Source organism: Leptidea sinapis, chromosome 28 (assembly GCF_905404315.1).
Source record: "Leptidea sinapis chromosome 28, ilLepSina1.1, whole genome shotgun sequence".
Taxonomy (NCBI): Eukaryota; Metazoa; Arthropoda; class Insecta; order Lepidoptera; family Pieridae; genus Leptidea; species Leptidea sinapis.
The window spans coordinates 8,010,268-8,030,136 of NC_066292.1; the positions used below are offsets into that span (position 1 = coordinate 8,010,268).

The window sequence follows — 19,869 nt, forward strand, 5'->3', positions numbered from 1 at the left end:
TGTACTCAACAACTTCTGTTTTGTAATAATTGTTAATGTAAATTGTTAAAATTACTTTTTTTACTTACTCGTGTAACTCATTGACAATTTTGAATGTTTGATTATTTTTGTTGCATCACTTTACATATGTTCTAATTGAAATGATTTGTAAAACGATGAAAATGTTAATTTAAAAGTGTGGTAATGAGTTTCTTGCCAAAGCTCGAGCTTTTCGAATTGGCGGTAAATTCAATTAAAAAAATATTTTTTTTGTCATTCATATGTATCATTTCCGTGACCTACATGAATAAAGTGATTTTGATTAGATTTGATGAATGTTTTGTGCAAATATTTTTTTTTCACGAGACTTCTTTTTGGTTTCGATAAATCCCGCACAGGTTCCGCTTCAAAACAAATGGTGCTCTAGAAAAGAAGAAAAGAACCCAAAGAAGAAGAAAATACCAACGTGATGACGAGCTGAACACCACGTGGAAGGAAGTGGGAGCTGTACCTACTGCGTATTAATCCAGGAAAAGTACAAGGAATTGCGTGGATTCAGTTTTGCGATCTTCGTTTAACAGCAGCCCTTGTGAATCGTGGTTTTGCAAGCGAGCTTAGGTGGAGGTGATCCCCCCTACCATCAGGTGACGGCACACGCTTGTCCCGCTGTCACCGTTAAAACACTTTTAATATAATTTGTATTTTAAAAACTTCACACAAGAATTAAAGAACTTTAAGTCATCAGTACTCAAAATATTACTATAATTTACCACTTCAATTTGAGCAAGATGTTATGCGATTTGAACTGATGTTCCTTACGAAAGATTCGTGCTTGGGCATGTGGTGATCGATTAGCAGGGGATAAGTGCTCGGCAACATAGATGAATCTTTTTTCTTCTCCAATTCCCAAATGGACAATATTCAATTTGTTAGTATGGTTAGTTCTATTATATTTCCCGACGGCAGCTAAAACAGTATCTCGCAAGCGAGGGGAAGTCATTTTGATGATGACTGATCTCGGTCTCGTTGAGTCTCGATTCGTCTTAGCCACCGTTGGGCAAACCAGAATATCTTTTTCTAAAATGCGACAAGAGATAATCTTATCAAGTTGCACAATCACGGACACTAGGTTCTCATTGGAGTGTTCACTGCAAGTCTATATTTGGTGCACTGTGGCGGAAATTTAGGTTTTTAATGTCTTTTAATGTCTATGTTGCAATTTGCAATTCCACTGACTTAACTAGAGCTGGCCCACATTCAATTTCCTTATAGGATCTAGTGCAGACTTTAATTAAGATTTGATCATGGACTTAATATCAGTATTCAGTTATGACACTAAGGTCCAACTGGGCGAGTCGTGTCTCAAATTAATCAGAGGAGAGGAATGATGACTGTGATGGTGATTGCTCCTCTTCTTTTCAAAGCTGGTGTTTCCCGTGTGGTCCCATTGCAATTTGGTCCAGATCTAACAATGGCATCCACGAGAACACCATAAAAGTTTTAAATTCGCTATAAGTTTTTTTTTAATGTCATCAAAACCAGCCAGATATGAATAGTACAGCCAAAGAGAGTTTCTTGCGCCGCTTCTTCTGTCCCAGAGCGCCATTTGTTTCCGAAGCGGTAGTAGTGTCTAGTATAGAAGAAATGACATCAAAAAGAATTTTAAAGGAATCAATTTTAAGAAAATAAATGCCATTTTATGCCTTTTAAGGAGATTTTACTAAGTATAGGTTTATACATACATAGTGTTTAGAGGCACAAAAATAATAATAATCAGAAAATAAACAGCTTCAATAATAATAATAAAAAAACACAAAATATACCCTATTTATTTTGATAAAAAAAATCTTTTAAAACTCCCATTAAATTCAATATAACTTAGTTTAGTTTCTTCTCTTTTTGTAATATTTGCAGACGGTCACTTTTAGGACCTTTAAATAAAGGAACCGTGTTGTCTACGGCTGCTGTCAACAGGTCGACTTAGTAGGTACCTACTGAAAATCAGTGTTGGAATTGGGGTGATCCTTATTTCAATTCCAAAACATGCTGAGTGACGCCGTATTTTTAAATTTGTTAATTTTACTATGTATATAATGTTTTGTGTTGTCATGAATAAATGAATACTTTACTTTACTTTACATATGTGAAAATATTTTTCCCAAGAAATTATATTACATGGTATTTTTAGTTCCATTTTTTTCAGGGCGTTATTAGTTTCCGAAGCGGTGGTAGTGATGATTAGGTTGACATATTATTGTATAAAAATAAAATTCAAGGAAAAAAAAATTAATAGGTAGTTTTTATGAGTAAGATTTGCTAAGGGTCGTAGCCGGGCACCCCTAGGCGGAGAGGCGTCGAGATGTCGCGTACACTTGTTGCTGCCGCTGTCTGGCCGGCCGTGCCCGCTGTGTCTCGTACCGCGTGACGCGTGACACCACATTAGTGGGATTGAAGTCCACTAGTCAAGACACAGGGCTACGTCCACCGTCCACTGGCTACCATACTCGAAGTATCTCGGTCTGCTATTGAAACTTACAAACCTAACGCTGTTAAATGTATTTGTTTGTAAATAGACACGTGTGTATTCTAAGGAACGGTGTGTGTTTTGTTCTATGATAAATGTGTTATTGATAGTTTACATTTAGAATTAAGTAAAATTACCGGTAAGTCTATAACATATTAAAATTAAAATATATGCTTAAATTATGTTTGTCCGAGGAAGTAGTGCCACCACAACTATTTCTTTCGCAAAACCGCACTTGTTCTATTGGTCCTATTCCGATTTGATAGGAGATGAGATGGGGCCAGAGAGATGTAGCCGGGGTCGTATCGTGTGAAGCAATTAGTGCAAAATTGCTCGTTTGATTACTAACTTACATTACAAAATGATTCATCGTCATCTAGACACATCCAATATCGAGCACGCAGGAATTCCTTTCTCCATTTTACATTTTTACATCTTCTGTGGCGCCATAACTCACTTATTCATTTACTAAATATTTCTCTTTTCCATCGAAAATATATTGTTACTTTCCCCCCTTTTTTATGTTACCCAGTTGTTAAGTTGTTACCTGCACAACTACACCGGACCATCAACTAATTCATTTAAAATATATTTTCGCTAGTCATAAATAATGCAGCAGGTATCTTCTGTATATATTATCTATCAGTATATGTTTTGCAACCGACTTCTAACAAAGAGGTTGTCAATTCGTATGTATTTTGTTAATTTGTTTCGTCGGAATGTTATCCTTAAGAAATAAGCGCGGTGTACATGTAAACATAGTTCTGTATTTATAGCTACCTATCTACTATTAGTTTTGTGACGATTGTGGTGAAGATGAGTGCAGTGCTGCCAAATGAGATATCAAAACTCTTCAAAAATATGTGGAACCCGTGAATAGAATATGTGAATCGCTGAAAGAAAAAGAAGATGATCTCGTAAACGGGCTTAAAGTCGTGTTAGTGGCAGGAAATCACGACCCTCATCTCAATACAACACTTCTAAAAGAGATCAATATTCTAAGAGAAAAAAAGAGAAGAAGTGAAATACACACCTACATTACAAATGATATCTTCAAAAACATCGTGAATAATTGAAGTAATATAACTATAAAAGAGCAAAAGATCAGTAAAAACGAGCATACCCAAACAATATACATATTCCATTTCAAATTATGCTAGAGAGATCTCGCTCTTTACCGGAGAAAAATACAAGCAGAAAATGAAACCCATAAAACATACGAGATAGAAAAAACAAATTAACAGTAAGAGCAACAATCAGATGATCTTAACTATTACACATGATCTTAAACTATTACACATGATATTGACTACTTGACTAGAGTGTAAACCCAATCATAGGCAAACTCAACATGTTGAAAATTAAATGGTACAATTACATTTAGTAATTATTATTTATTTATTTAAATAATAATGATAAAGAATTGTGAGAGTGACAAATAATGAGATTCAGTCAGATGCCAAGTAAAAAAGGAATCGTTTTTTAACGTTTTTTTGTGGTACTGATACTGAGGAGTCCAAACATTAGAACAGTATTCCAATAAACTCCTAACTAATGCATAATAAACAAGCTTTGTTTTGTTATTCTTAAAAAAATTGCAGTTACGCCATATAAATACTAACATTTATTTTCTTCGATGCAGTAGTGGCGCAGTACATTTAGATTTTTCTAGGGTTTTGTTTAGTTGTTGAAAGTTGAGTTAGTTTTCGTATGTAGCGTAATCTTCGAGGTGGTTTTTTTAAGAAATATATTTCATATAACTGATTTGCTATCTCCTCAGCCTTATCTAATTTATCTTGAAGTTTAAAATTTTTCTACGGCATCTCTTCAATCACTTCATTTATGTCTTCTGTAAGGTCTGGGCAACTTCTGCTTAATCTATCGGCAATGTCTGATTCTTCTATATATATGGACATTATTAGGAGATTTTTCAGCGACTTACTATCTTAGCTATTCTGTCAGCTATAGATAAAATTATAGAAAAAATATTGTTTACCAAATAAATAAATTCTTAGAAGATCATATAACATACTATCAGATACTCAGCATGGTTTTCGAAATGTGGGAGAGACGCAGCACTGTTACTGCTCTCATGGAATTTGGGGATTATATAAATGAATGTTTAGATTCAGTTAAACAATTCATAGCACTATTTATTGATTATAGAATAGCATTCAATACCCTGGATTATACATATATTATACATTATTAAATGCGATGGTTGAGTGTGGTATACGTGGTCCAACACAGAGCTGGTTTCAAAATTATCTTATAAAAAGGAAGCAACGCACCATGGTTGACTGATGAGGAGGCGGACGTTAGACTTGGTGTCCGTCTACTGGTTCCGTGTTTGATCCCGTAGGTTACGCCATTCATGTTAATAGTGTATCAAACATTGTAAACAAATGTCGAGTGTATGCAGATGACATATGCTTGCATTACCCCTCAAAAGTTGTATCAGAAATACAAAAAAACATAAACAAAGACTTCGAAGTCATTCCCAAGTATAAAGAATAACCTATTGATTGGTACTAATATCATACGATTTCTGTATTTAGTATTTGGTGTATCAAACAAAATGTGAAAATAGTTTCAACTAGCCTGGGTCTCTCCGACAGGAAACACCTGTATGTAGCTTGAGCAGTGGGATTGTGCAGGATGGGGGTGGGGGTGGGGTTTGGCGCGGGCAAGCGGCCTCCCTCACACACGGCCTACTACGTGGCGCTGGCTGGAATCCTGTCCCTGCTTCTGCTGCTCATCTCCTACTGCCTCTGCTTCTGCGTCAAACGCGTCAAACGTAAGTAAACCATAATAAATATATAAAAACAAAAGTTTTATATTAAAACTAGCTGACCCAGCAAACGTTTTATTGCCGATATTAAAATCGCGATACAAAAGTAACTGTTGATGTCGTAGATGGGTGAAAATTTGAAGTTGTATGTATTTTTTAATGCTGTCATAATCAAACAAATTTAAAAAAAAATGTCAAATCAATTAAAAAAAAAATTCGTGTGGACCACCCTTAACATTTAGGGGGATGAAAAATAGATTTTGTCCGATTCTCAGACTTACCCAATATGCACTCATAATTTCATGAGAATCGGTCAAGCCGTTTCGGAGGAGTTCGGTTCCGCACACCGTGACACGAGAATTTTATATATTAGATAGATATACATATATAACAAAATAAAAATGAATTGCTGTTCGTTAGTCTCGCTAAAACTCGGGAACGGCTGGACCGATTTGGCTAATTTTGTTCTTGAATTATTTGTGGAAGTCCAGAGAAGGTTTAAAAGGTGAATAAATAGGAAAATGCTGCTAAATTAAATAAAAACAACAAATTTGTTTTTCCTTTGATATGTCCATACATAATTTCTATGAGAGAATTTATTGACGCAAGGTGTGACAGTTCTGCTGTGAAACAATTTCATTACGACAGCAGGGTGCATATTTTACGAAGTAATTTTTGATGTTATGATATATTATTGACAAATTCATATAAAAACATTATTTTATTTATTATATACAGAACAACGTCTGTCGGGTCAGCTAGTTAGATTATAAAAATATTATAATGCACAAAAAATATCGCGAAATTGATTTTTCATCAACGAATTGCTCACAGGAATTGTTTTGATTCTTGATTTTCTCACAGGAAATGTTCTTTGTTAAGTTTATTTCTCAATTCATTCTGAAGATAGTCTCTTTATGGCGTGTTTGTAAAAAAATCAAGTGCATTATTATTTTGACACACCGTGAAGTTAGCCGATAGATCTCTGTCAAGTTCCTGCAATGGGAGGGGAATCTATACCTATTGAAGATATTTACATGCGTTGACGTTTGTCCACTCATGAAGTTTCGTATTAATTAATAATTACACTGAAGGAGCAAATAACTGTTCTTTATTGTCAATAGTAACGTGCTAACTGCACGTTCATAAAAATTTATCAAATGTATAATTTTAGGACACAAAATTTATTTATTACATTGATTTCTAAACTATATTAGAGCCCCGCGAACATTTATTTTTTATTTTTATGTGATTCTAATTATTGGTGTACTTATTTACCACAAAACACAGCATTTGTGTTTCGAAATTCAATATTTAAAAAAATGAAATCTAATACGATCGTCACATAGGATCGCTGGCCAGCACAACTACAATCTCTGGCAAACTCGCGTCAACGCTCAATGAAATACAAAGCAGTTTCGACTTGACGTTGCATCGAAAAGTACAAATTGTGAGTTCACTGCGATTGTGATATAGTTTTGACCTAGCTTTGGACTTCGGATATTGATACTGCATTACTGTTGACCCTTACTTGTTAATTTGGACTCTGTTTACGCCTTTTGTTGTGGATTTCGTCGATATGGCCGAACGTACGCAGAGAACTGTTCTAAACAGTAAGACACGCGAGTTCGTTATACGCTTTTGTACCTAACTATTTCAGTCAGTGGTTGAACGCGTAGCTGATGCGTTTAATATTGGTCACCGAACTGTTAGACGAATAACTAAAGAAAAATATGACGAGGCTGGCTCCAAAGTAAACAAACAAAAACTGTATGAACAACAGAACTGAATGTAACAAACGCAAAATATTGATGGAAAGATTTGATATCGTGATGGCAAGATATAGTTTTTTACGGCAAGTGAAAGAAATTGAAAATTGGCAAAAATGTTGTGTTTTTGGATGAAACATGGCTTAATGCTAACCATACTATAAACCGTTCTTAGACCGATGACACTGCAGCATCTACGTTCAATGTTCCTGTTGGAAAAGAATCGCGACTTATAATTTGTCACGTCGGAACCATCAACGGGTTTGTCGAAGGTTCTCTCATGGCTTTTGCTTAAAAACCATTGGAGACTATCATGAAGAAATGAATGGAGAAAAGTTTACTGAATGGTTTACCTCAATGTTGTGTAGCCTCCTTGAACCATCTATTATAATTATGGACAACGCCCCATACCTCTCGATGCAAATTGACAAGCCACTTGGCCAATCTCAAAACAAAGCTGACATCGTCGCATGGCTTCAAAAAAATGGCGTAGATGCAAACATAAATATGTTAAAAGCGGAATTAGTATGTCTTTTAAAAGAAAACAAACCAACCAAGATCCGATACGTCATTGACGAAATAGCGATAGAACATGGGCACAGAGTTATAATAATAATAATAAGTTTTTATTAAAGGCAAAATTACCCAGTATACATATTATGAAACAAATAAGTTGTAATATTCTAATACATTATATAAAAGTAATGATATTCTAATACATTATATAAAGATAAAAGGTAAAATATACACAAAAACTTATAATCTATCTGGAAAGGTTAATAAAGCTCTTCCCAGGCGTCTTGGTCATGGCACCGACATTTATTTACTATTTTTGTTTTTATGCACAGATAGCCAATATGAAAAAATATTGCTAGGCATCCCGTCATACGGTTACCGTCTTACCATTGTGAATATAATGCTATTGAGTTGATGTGGGCTCAAATTAAGGGATATGATGCAAGACGCAATACAGAACCCCCATTAGATTTGATTATATTTTTTTCGAGAATAAATTGGACATTTCACATCACTATTAAAATAATATGTCAAAACGGCCATCATAGCGTACCGCATACATATAAGTAAATGCCCTCGTCACTACCTAACAACTGGTTACTATGGTTACTACGACGCCAGACTGCAGAGTTGCTCGTCTCGTCTCTTTTTCTCATAAAAGCGTACAGGTCGTGGTTGACGGTTTTTGCTTAGTCCCTGAGACCGTGAATACTAAAGCTTCCCGAGATTAGCTGCTCTTTAATTGACTACAACAGACAACTTTTTTAGTTTAACCCTCAGAAAAGGATTTTTGTGCTTGTACTACAACTTGTAGAACTATTTCCTTATAAATGAGCCTTTTTTACGATATGTCATATCTTTCAAGAATCAGATCTGTTTCTGCGAGTGCGTGAAGACACGGTACACCCTGACGCTTATTTGGAGTAGCAGATATATTAGCTTATACCGCTCATATTATATCGCTTTGCTCTATCAATCCCATTTTAAATTACTTTATAATAGTAATGTGGCTCGTGATGGTTCCAGAGATATCTCAGCAAGGACTCCCTCCGCCGGTACAGTCAGTACGTCCTCCTCCTCCCGAGACAGTACCTTACCCGGTGCAGCCTGGTCAGTATCCAGATTATTATCGAGTTCTGCTTTACACTTGGTTATAAAGGAATATAGTTACTCAATATTTGCTGTGATATCAAATGCTTGATAATTTTTTACTACAGATATAATATTATTATTGAGTATACATTTAATTTAAATTTCACGTTTGACCTTACTGTCTGGGGGGATCTTTAATGTTCATATATATTGTGATCAATAAGGAACATTCAATTACTACTAAGTTGTGGAATGAATTGAAATTCTTTAAAATACCTGATTTTATAAAGATCTCTAGGGCATGTTTTAAGTTTCTCGTAGTCTAGTTCTAGTTCTCGTAGTCTAGCTATGTTCTCCTTTCTTCATGTGAATAACGGTCTGTGACTTAGATAAAATTTGAATCAAGTGTTGTAATGTATGACAACGTAATTTGTGCAGCGGTGCGCTCCAGTGCGTCGGCGATGGCTCGTCTGTGTCAGTCGCCGCGCTCGCCACGCAGCTTCGTGCTCGCTCACGACTGTATGTATCACACACACACACAATAGAGTGAGGACACATGAGTAACTAAACGGTACAGAGACAAAGCTTCTTAAGAGCTGGCAAACTTGTTACCTTTTTGATAGGGTTGTCATAAAAAGTTAAAATAACGTTTATTATCTTTTTATTGGGTTAGATCATCGATACTTAATAAACCTACATAAAATATTTCATGCAAAAGTTACAGTTAAAGATGTCCGCATTTACATTATAAACATCTTTGAATATAAATTATATCTTTCATTAAAAGATTATTTAAAAATAATATTGTTACAATAAAGGCCTATAATTCGATGAATTCTAATAACATTGGCATGAATATTATTATGTTTAAAATCGGTTTGTGTTTTAACTTTAACCTAAATTTAAATGTTGTGTTTTGTAACTCTTTTTTTAAAATTATAAAATAATGATAATAAGCTGTTTCAGCTTCAGCTTAGAAAGACGCTGGAGCTACTTCAGTACAATAATTATTCACTACAATACAATAATTTAAACAGTCTGTCCCATTTTAATTAGCTTGGTATGTTTGTATATGTGTTTGTTTTTATGGCATCTTTCTGAGAGATGTTCAAAACAAAAAACGTCGGATTAATATGAATAATACGTCTAGATAAAGCCTCTTGCTGCTGGACAACCGATAAAAACAGATTTTCATAACGTAGAAAATGGTCCAAATCCCGAAAAAAATGGTAAACCCGAAGGAGCATGGTCTGGCGAATACGAAGGGTGACAAATGGTTTCTAATTGCAGTTCTTGTAGAGTTATTAATAATGGTGAAGATAATCATGTGTCGGGCTGTTTCACTGCTAGTTTTGCTGATATTGATAGGAATTACGCACAGTAGACATCTGCCGTTATTGATTGACCAGATAAGGGGAAAGCTATAGTGAATAACACCATGCTGAGACCACCATACAGCTACCATAACTTTATTGGTAACCTTTGTTTTAGGACTAGGATACTGTTGCGGCGTTTGACCTGGGGTCAACCATTGTATTTCTCGCTTACGGTTATAAACAGAACGGAACAGACATAAACTTGCCTACTACTCGGCTAAGTCGAGTTAATAAGTCTTTTGTGGGGCGATGTATATGCTTTTACAACAAGATCCCAGAAAATGTTCAAAACAAAAGTATAACGTTATTCAAAAGGATTGTTAAAAAACGTTTGTGTGGTAAAGGTTACTATAACATAAATGACTTTCTTAATGAAACCACAGATTGGGAATGGAGTGACCGCCATCAGGCTATTAAATATTAAGTTTAATTGTAAAATATTTCTTTGTAAACATATTTATTCGATAAAAAAAGACCGCTGAGTTTGTTGCGCCCATTCTTCTCAGGTCTGAGGCATTCATTTTGGAATGGGTGGTAGCTTTTTGACTTTCAATAAGTGATGTCACATCCTATTTTGAATAAAAATATTTGTATTTGAATTTGATACAATATTTGTTCCGTCAACTGCGCTCACTGCTAAATCATTCACATAACAACCACCTGTATGGTTGCAGCAGCTCATGCCAACCGCTCCGTGTCGCTCACTCCTGCCCATACGGACACGGTGCACCCGTCGCGACCTGCGCGATCCGGCACGCTGCCTCCACCCACGGTCATCAACCACGCGCCCCCTCGAGCCCCCACAAGGCCGCCCAGAGGCAATGGACTCAAGTCGCCGAGGAACCGGAACCAGGAAGAGAGTATAGAACTGTGCGAGAGGAGAGTGGTGCCGCAGGTGGTAGTGGGCGTCGCTGAGTGACTGTCGCGCCGGTTATCATAATATGTATTCAAATAAAATTTGAAAACAAAATTTTATGAACGATGCCGGACTCGAACCCACGACTTCTCAGTTTCCGTGCTCTTCAAACTGAGCTACAATTCTGACTTAATATAGTAGTCTTATTGACTTGAGATGTAAATCAATTTCCTAAAATGCAAATACTGGAGTTAAGCGGGTTATCAAATGTAAAGTAGATCCTATAGATAAAGCCACAACCTGAGAGTTGAACAAAGCATACAAGATTTTATGACGATACGTCACTCGAACGATTAGCTCAGTTGGCATAGCACTGGCACGGAACGCCAGAGGTCGTGGGTTCGAGTCCCGCATCGATCATAAGATTTCGTTTTCAAACTTTATTTGTGTATTAATCCTAGAAGTGAGGGTTTTAAAAACATAACAAATTGTTTATAATATTATGTATTATACTGCTTAAAGTATGTTTGAAAGACTGTAATAATTGATGTGCCAAATATTGCTTACGTAGTACTTAGTACTTACCCTTTAGATCATTTATACGTTTAGATAAACTATGACAGCTGTGAAAACGTAGAAAAAATTTGCCTTAGAACTAACCTCTATTAAGAGCAATTCACGCACACTAACACAAAGTGTCATACAAATCGCGAGTGTAAGACGTAGCTTGTCACGCACACTAAACTAGTATACATGGCCTGTTTTTATCGGTTGTCTAACAGCAAGAGACTCTATCTAGACGTATAAATTATGTAAGACTTATACTATCTCTACTCTGTGGTAAAGGTGAGCATTTGACAGCTATGTGCAGCAACAAAAACACATCTAAGCATGAAATAAGATAAAATATATCTTAGACCGACAAATGCCGACCACTGAGATGATATCGGTATATGTTTCACTCATATAGTTCCGTTATTTTATTTCCAATCCTCTTTATTGATGATACAATCCCTGGTGCTGGTCTGTAGACTGTAGTCTTCGCGTGAACTGACGTCTAATTCAATGACCGCAAAACATAATTTAAAAGATGAAATCTATTTTTAATAAAAATCTTACTTCACGAAAATAATTAAAGTTCATTGTCGTATGAGAGGTATCTTCCAAAAATTTAAATGGATTTCCTGCGGCATAAAACCTCTTTTTTGTTAAAAAAAAACAAAAACTGTATTATACGGTTAAATTGAAAATGCTCAAAAAAAGTCACTTTACGAGCAAGTATGTTGAAATAGTTATTTAAGATACTGTTATGTGTTTTAATACCTATCTATCAACAGGTGCATACAAGACTTTATCTGCTGGGTGCAGATATCTTGAATATGAATCCTTTTTAAAAGATTCTAAAACAGTTAGCTTACTGCTAACATTAAAAAAGCCAGTCCTAGTAACCATAATATCATACAAAGGAGTGTTATTATGAAAACGGATGATATAATGTGGTACTGAATTTCATTACAACACTCGTTTGTATGATGTAATGGTTATTAAGACATTGAGTGTTTTAATGTTGGCAATAACCTAACTGGTTTAGAATCTTTAATAGAGGATTTAAAGCATGAGTGTACTTATAAGTGCGTATGAAACTCGTGAGCAACTTACTCACTAGACACTCGGCTGATTTACGATTACTGCAACCCACAGCCTCGTGTATACTAAGCAACTTAGCTCAATTGTATAATAATAACTAATATTTAACCAATAAATGATAGGAGTTCTGGTTTGAACAAGCTGACACCAGTCAGTAGCACACTAGGGCAGAAATGATACTCACGAGAGTCACACATTGATGTTGAGTTGTCTCAGTTTGATTCATGATCAACATCAAGAATTTACAGGACTGTATATCCTGGATCAAGGACATCTATAGTGGATCTTCATCCCGATCAAGCTTGATGGATGTATAATATATTTGATTTTTCTTCTACAATTTGTACATGTTCATGTCTCTTTAGTTTAATAATGATGGTTCAGCAGGGATGTATTGTTGAATAGTAAAATAAGTAACAATGTACAAAAGGACTATATTTATGAGGTTAAAGAGTTGTTAAAAGTGGCTTATCGTTATTATTAAGATATATATCACATTACTTTCATCACATAATATACTATGCTACATAGAGCTACGATACTATCTTGTATTTATATTACACACGCGGGCGGGTTACCAGTGATGTTGGTTGGCTCCGTTGACCCACAATGGTCATGTATGAAGGACCAAATGTTGAAGAAATAAAATTAAGATATTATTTATATATAAGATAATTAATTTAAAATTGTCAGTAATGCTGCTATTAATATAAAACGCATTTTGTATTAACTGTTCTGGCTATTATTGTTATACAAATATTATAAATTCAATAGTTTTGTATTTGTCTAGTTTTATTTGTTACTTTGATAGTCAACTACGACATGTGGTCACCGGTCTCACTCAGCGGTAGATGATCACTGATCACCAATCACCGATCACAGGACGTGACGGCTTCATACTTGACTTCGTTTCTCATGAACAGTTGCTCTCTAACCTAGAACATAATTTAATCAGAGGCACAGAGTTGAATGAGTTCACACACAACACAGCTCAATGTGTTAAGTAAATAATGAGAACTAAAATTAATGAGCCTGAGGCATCGCAAAAATTTTAAAAAAACAATGAAATCTATATTATTTATTGACAAAATGGATACATAAAACTACAAATTAAACATAAAATTAGCAGCGCTTTCCACACGAGGCATGACTGTATCGTGAAAAACAAGTGAACATACAAATTTGAATCAAATTTAAAGTAAATAAATTCGGGGTGTCCCAGGGCAGTGTGCTGAGCCCCCTTCTTTTTTTATTATATGTTAACCCGAAGTGACCTCTCATTAAACAGTCCTATTTGCGGATGATGAATCTGTTATTGTACCACGGATAAGCGAGAGAGATTCGGTGATAACAAAATAAAAAAAATACAGTGGATCAATAAAAACAATCTACATATAAATATTGATAAAACGACACATAAAAATAATAATCATATTGACAATATGGATTGGATGAGTATTCCTTTTGACCAAAATATTATTATTACACATGTAGAAAGTTCATAATTTCTTGGTATGACTATTGATAGAGATCTCAGCTGGAAACCTCAACTAGTAAATAAAGTTTGCAGCAAAAAAACAAATTCATAAGTTTACGAAAGCTAATTCTATATTATAAACTTAAAGTACCTACAGAAGAAGCATTTATTGCACAAGCAGAAAAAGTGGATCAGCTAAATCTGTGGTATTAAGTCTAACGTTTCGTGTATACCGTTTGAAAGTCACTGAAAAAAAGTTCTGGCACTGTTAGTACTCAGCACACTTGTTGTCATCTTCGTTTTTATAATTGTTTTTGAAGGGATGGATGAACGAGCGCTCGAGCCACTTGTGAGTGGTAGTGAGTGATAATCACGGCCAACTCTCTGGTATCCCAAATGAATTACACGAATAAAATAGAAGGAACTCGCATCGTGTTGATCTAGTAGCAAAGGAAGTTCATTCCTCAGTTCGTTTATTCGTGGAAAAAAAGTATTTGAAAGCCGCATTTTTGTAAAACAAACAAACGAAAAGTAATTTATTCACTGAGGTCAACAGATGACACCTATGTTTGTCCCAGTTACGTCTTTTAGCGTACGTGTAATTTCGGAAAAGTTATATAGATAGATACACACTGCATCCCAAACAGACTTAATGATAAAATTTTATGAAATATCTTCAATAATCACAGACAATGGATACGCAATGGGCGGTCTTACCGCTTGAAGCAAACTTCCAGACAACAAAAAAACAAAAGCAGGTATATTTATTTAAATCAGCTTTACTCACGATTCACCGGTGTTAGTACCCACTCGTTACCAGTTACTAGTGGGATGCTCCCGAATGCCGGCTACATTATGGGTACCACAACGGCGCCTATTTCTACCGTGAATCAGTACTGTGTAAACATTATTGTGTTTCGGTCTGAAGGGCGCCGTAGCTAGTGAAATTACTGGACAAATGAGACTTAACATCTCATATCTCAAGGTGACGAGCGCAATTGTAGTGCCGCTCTGAATTTTTGGGTTTTATAAGAATCAGAAGAAGAAAAAGAAAGAGCGGCACTGCATTATCATGGGGATGGCGTATCGATTACCATCAGCTGAACGTTTAAAATTATCACAAAAAAAAAAATAGGGAAGAAGAAGGACATGAAGAAAACCCTAATACACAACACCCATAAGGTTTAGTTTTTTGGGTATTCATATTAAAACCAACTTTTTTGCTCTCTATTATAGCAAATTTTTCTTTAATTTCTCATTTGCCATAATGATTCTGTTGTTTCTGTCAGGATAGTATGGTCATCTGCAAATCTCAAATGATGTGTGTAGTGGAACAGTTTAAAAGATGAGGAGTTAGCTCAATGTAATCCAAGAATCAGACACGTAACCACAAAATGTAAAACATATTATTTTCAATGTTTGCTAAGAAGCGACGAAAAAGTTTTTTAGGAGTGGTAGTGCCATGTTGGGTCCTCACAGACACAACCGCATTGGGCCGGCACGCCCGGAGAAATACCACTCCCCCACTCGAAATCGGCGTGAAATAGCGGCTATACCGCTGTGTTTCGTCCGGTGAGTGGGGTATCCGGAGGCCTACACCCCCCCTCCCAAATACAAATGGCAGCACAGACTAAAAAGAGACTACTCCAGGACGGTACCAGGCTATGCAGCCCTGGAGAATCCGTCCCTGGGCGTCCACAATTAGGGCCTGTACCTAACAGTGGTTGCCCAAGCTGCCCCGCGTATTCTGGAGGGGGCAAATCTGCGCTGACTCGGGGCAAACAGAGCAGGAGGCTCAAACCACCCTCCTCCACAATCGCTGTGAACTTTTGCAACATCAGGGGGCTTCGCTCAAATTTAAATGCCGTCCACTTTCACCTGGAGACGGCGAAGCCGGCCCTGCTCTTTTTAACCGAGACACAGATATCCTCCCTGGCTGATTCATCTTACCTTTCCTACCCGGGGTATAATTTGGAACACTCCTTTATACCACGGCTGACGTGTGCGTTTACGTCAGGGAGGATATCTGTCCTCGACACCTGAGTTTTCTTGGTGGACAGGACCTATCCATCATCTGGCTGCGTGTAGACTGCGACGACCATCCGCGAATCTACGCATGCCTATATAGGTCCTATAGCGGTAACGTAGAGACTGACCACAGATCGGCTCCTCGAACACATCCAAATGGCTACAGATTCCGTGTTGGAGCAGATCCCCACTGCAGAGATCGTGTTTCTTAACTATTTTAACGCCCACCACGCCAAATAGCTAGGCTCACGTGCCACCGATCATACAGGGAGATCTGTTCACGACTTCGTCTTAGCATATGGTCTGACGCAACTGGTTATTGCGCCAACGCGAATCCCAGATGTGGAAGATCATACATCTTCTTCCACTGTTGGACCTACTGTTGACCTCATATCCAATCGGCTACCTAGTATCCGTTGACCCTCCTCTGGGATCGTCGGACCACTGCCTGATACAGAGCACCGTGCCGATCACGCACTTAAGAAGGCTTGAAAGTCACTTGAATAACGAGCGTACGTGATGGTGTTAAGTGATCACCGCCTCCCATTCTCTTGCAACACCAGAAAAACACACGAGCGTTGCTGAACTTTTAGAGTGGTTCGCGCTTTTGTTGAAGGTATGGGTACCATTGTTCGTACCTTCCTGGAAACACCTCACAAGGAAGTTCAATCCATAATTTGCAATGGTATAAGTACAGATAACTGAATATTGAGTTGTGACATGTAGACAAGATTGTAAACCGTGTCACGTTGAAGATAAGATACATCGATGTATCGGATGATGATTGAAACCAACAAGTTAGATTCAGATGAACTTATAATTAAATAAATATTTGACAATAACAATTGTTAGTCCATCGTGCACACAGAATAAAAACAAATTATTGACATAATAATAACTAACTACGACATTTATAACAATACAATAAAAAGTACACCATCTACCTACACACTAAACATATAATGCTAAAACTGCTTTCAACCGGGATACATAAGTAAATAGTTGTACTTTCTTAAAATAATTTTATAAAGAGAAAACTCTAAGCTTACAAGTTCTCGACACTTTTCTCGTTGGTAATATTATACATCAAAATTATTTTCAAATATTAACATTATCATTATATCTGTTTCTCTGTTCTTTGCTTTTTATGAAAATATTTTTGCCTTTGTAAGTGTTCCAGTTTTTGTCCTTGTAAGCGTAGTATTCAAATCTAACAACAATAAGCAAATTAAGACAGTCGGTTACATAATATCTACTTCCCATTCAGTTTACAAAAATTCGTTATTATTGGAGAAAGATATTGCCGACAACGATATCCCGATTTTTGAGTTTTTGACTCACGATTATTGTTCGGAGCTGCAGTTGTCTCGCACGTCAGAGCGACGGAATGCTATTTTGGAATTCTTAATGGTGAGAAAGGCCTCAGCTTATCATAAGCGTAAACATTGCCAGCCTGTGTTCGGGCGGAAGTCGGAACAGACATCCACCGTGGCGGGATCGGCTACCACGCTTACATTGAGATCCATCCTCTTTTTTTTATGACAATAAGGGACGAGACGAACAGAACGTTGAGCTGGTAATTGATACGCCCTGCCCATTACAATGCAGTGCCGCTCTGGATTCTCGAAAAATCCAAAAATTCTGAGCGGCACTACAATTACGCTCGTCTCCTTGAGACATAAGATGTTAATTCTCATTTTCCCAGTAACTTCCCAGTAGCTAGGGTGTAACTTCAGACCGAAACACAGTAATTTTTAAACATTACTGTTTCACGGCAGAAATAAGCGCCGTTGTGGTACCCATAATCTAACCGGTTACTAGGTTACTGGTTATTATCTAGTCTGGTATTATGTAGTATATACTATATTGTACATTATAATTAATATTCATGATGCCTCAGAGATAAATTGCACTATTGGAATAGTTGTTGTTCCCAAACTATTCATTATAATAGTGACGATTCAGTCCATTATGGATGTTGGATACGTCAACTGCAGCTTTCGCGCGAGTCTATGTTCGAGGGTTTGCCGGCTCGTAATTTATGTCTAAATTATCTAGAAATCTGTGTCTAAATTAAATAAGGAAGTAAAAATATATCTTTCAAGGATAAGATTGTAAATGTTTTAGATGACTCTGGAATTGGTTCGTTGTCAACCCAACTTACAGATCCAAAATAAATATTTATGTGAGTATTACAGTTTTTTTCCGAGGACAGATTCATTACTAATGATTTACATAATAGTATTTGGGACAGTAAATCAGAGTTCGTAACACACACTAATAATATAACAAAAGATCTTTGGCAGAAAGCCAATCGCTTACTTCAATTCAAGTTTCATAGACATTTCAAGTATATAATAAGTAAGAACGACTAAATATTGTTGATGTTATGTAAGTAATCTCTATGAATCTTAATGAAGTTTTGTTATTTGATAACATTATGATAGACAGACATATAGTGGAAGCATAATAAAGCCTTGTTCGTAATATATAATCATTGGAACTGCTAGACAGTTCTGACACAGAATCTCATCCCGTCATTGTTTACGTTATATTTGCATATTTTTAGCTATATACATATTTATAAGTATATTATATTTACTAAGACCACAGTTTAAATTTTATAAATAACAACAGAGTTACCTTAGATTAAGGATTGGTCACCGCTGCTCCAACTAGACACCGCAGGCGTAGTCGCAAAGTTCGGCAGCTTATTAGCTAGATGTGTGACGTTGACGTACCATTTTCCTAATAATTGAAACTAAAATGCCGGGTTGCGTAGTAAAACTATGTAAAAATAATACTTCAAGAAATAAGAAAGATACTGGGATCACATTTCATCAGTAAGTATTTTGTATTTGATTATTATTAAGATTTTTTATTTTATGGAATAGGAGGACAAATGAGCGTACGGGTCACCTGTTGTTAAGTGATCACCGCCGCCCACAATCTCTTGCAACACCGGAGGAATCACAGGAGCGTTGCCGGTCTTAAAGGAAGGTGTACGCGCTTTTTTTGAAGGTACCTATGTCGTATCGTCCCGGAAACACCGCACAAGGAAGCTCATTCCACAGCTTTGTAGTACGTGGAAGAAAGCTCCTTGAAAACCGCACTGTGGAGGACCGCCACACATCCAGATGGTGAGGATGATATCCTAACTTGTGGCGTGTCGTGCGAAGGTGGAATTCGGCGGCAGGAATCAGGTTAAACAGCTCTTCGGAACACTCCCCGTGATAAATGCGGTAGAAGACACACAATGAAGCGACGTCTCTACGCAACGCCAAGTGATCCAGCCGTTCACAGAGCACTGGGACCCCGACAATTCGACCTGCTCTGCGTTGCACGCGGTCAAATGGATCGAGCTGATACTGGGGTGCGCCAGACCAGAGATGATAGTAAAATGACATAATTTCAAAGTAAAATAGCATGAATCATATATTACAAAATTTTTTGAAAGATGCCATTGAGTGTCAAGATGCCACGCACACAAGCATCTAATAGTTGCCGTAATAAAAAAGCTATTGATCTTAGGTATTGCGGTATTTAGTTGGAGCGCAGCAGAAACTTATCCTTAAATCTAAGAGAGTAACAAAGAACGTGTGGTAGCCAGTAGGTTCCAAACTGTCACTCTTAGATAATTCTGTACGACAGCGACTTTTTTATATAAACAGAGAATTATAATAAATGTCCTATAGAGCTAGATAATTTGATAACAATGTTTTTCCAATTTCTTTACAAATTTATAATAATTATAAACTAATTTGTAAAGAAGTTGGTTGGAAATAAAATTAAATATATTTCACTTGAAATAAAG

The 19,869-nt window shown here is 36.5% G+C and overlaps 1 long non-coding RNA gene across 1 annotated transcript; it reads left to right on the forward strand.

Annotated features, from left to right (window-relative positions):
• The first annotated feature begins 2,427 nt into the window (after positions 1-2,427).
• LOC126973041 (uncharacterized) lies at positions 2,428-13,284 on the forward strand. The gene is made up of 5 exons (XR_007731254.1): positions 2,428-2,642; positions 5,122-5,300; positions 8,606-8,689; positions 9,110-9,190; positions 10,722-13,284. It is a non-coding gene; the product is annotated as an uncharacterized LOC126973041 (long non-coding RNA).
• The last annotated feature ends 6,585 nt before the right edge of the window (positions 13,285-19,869 follow it).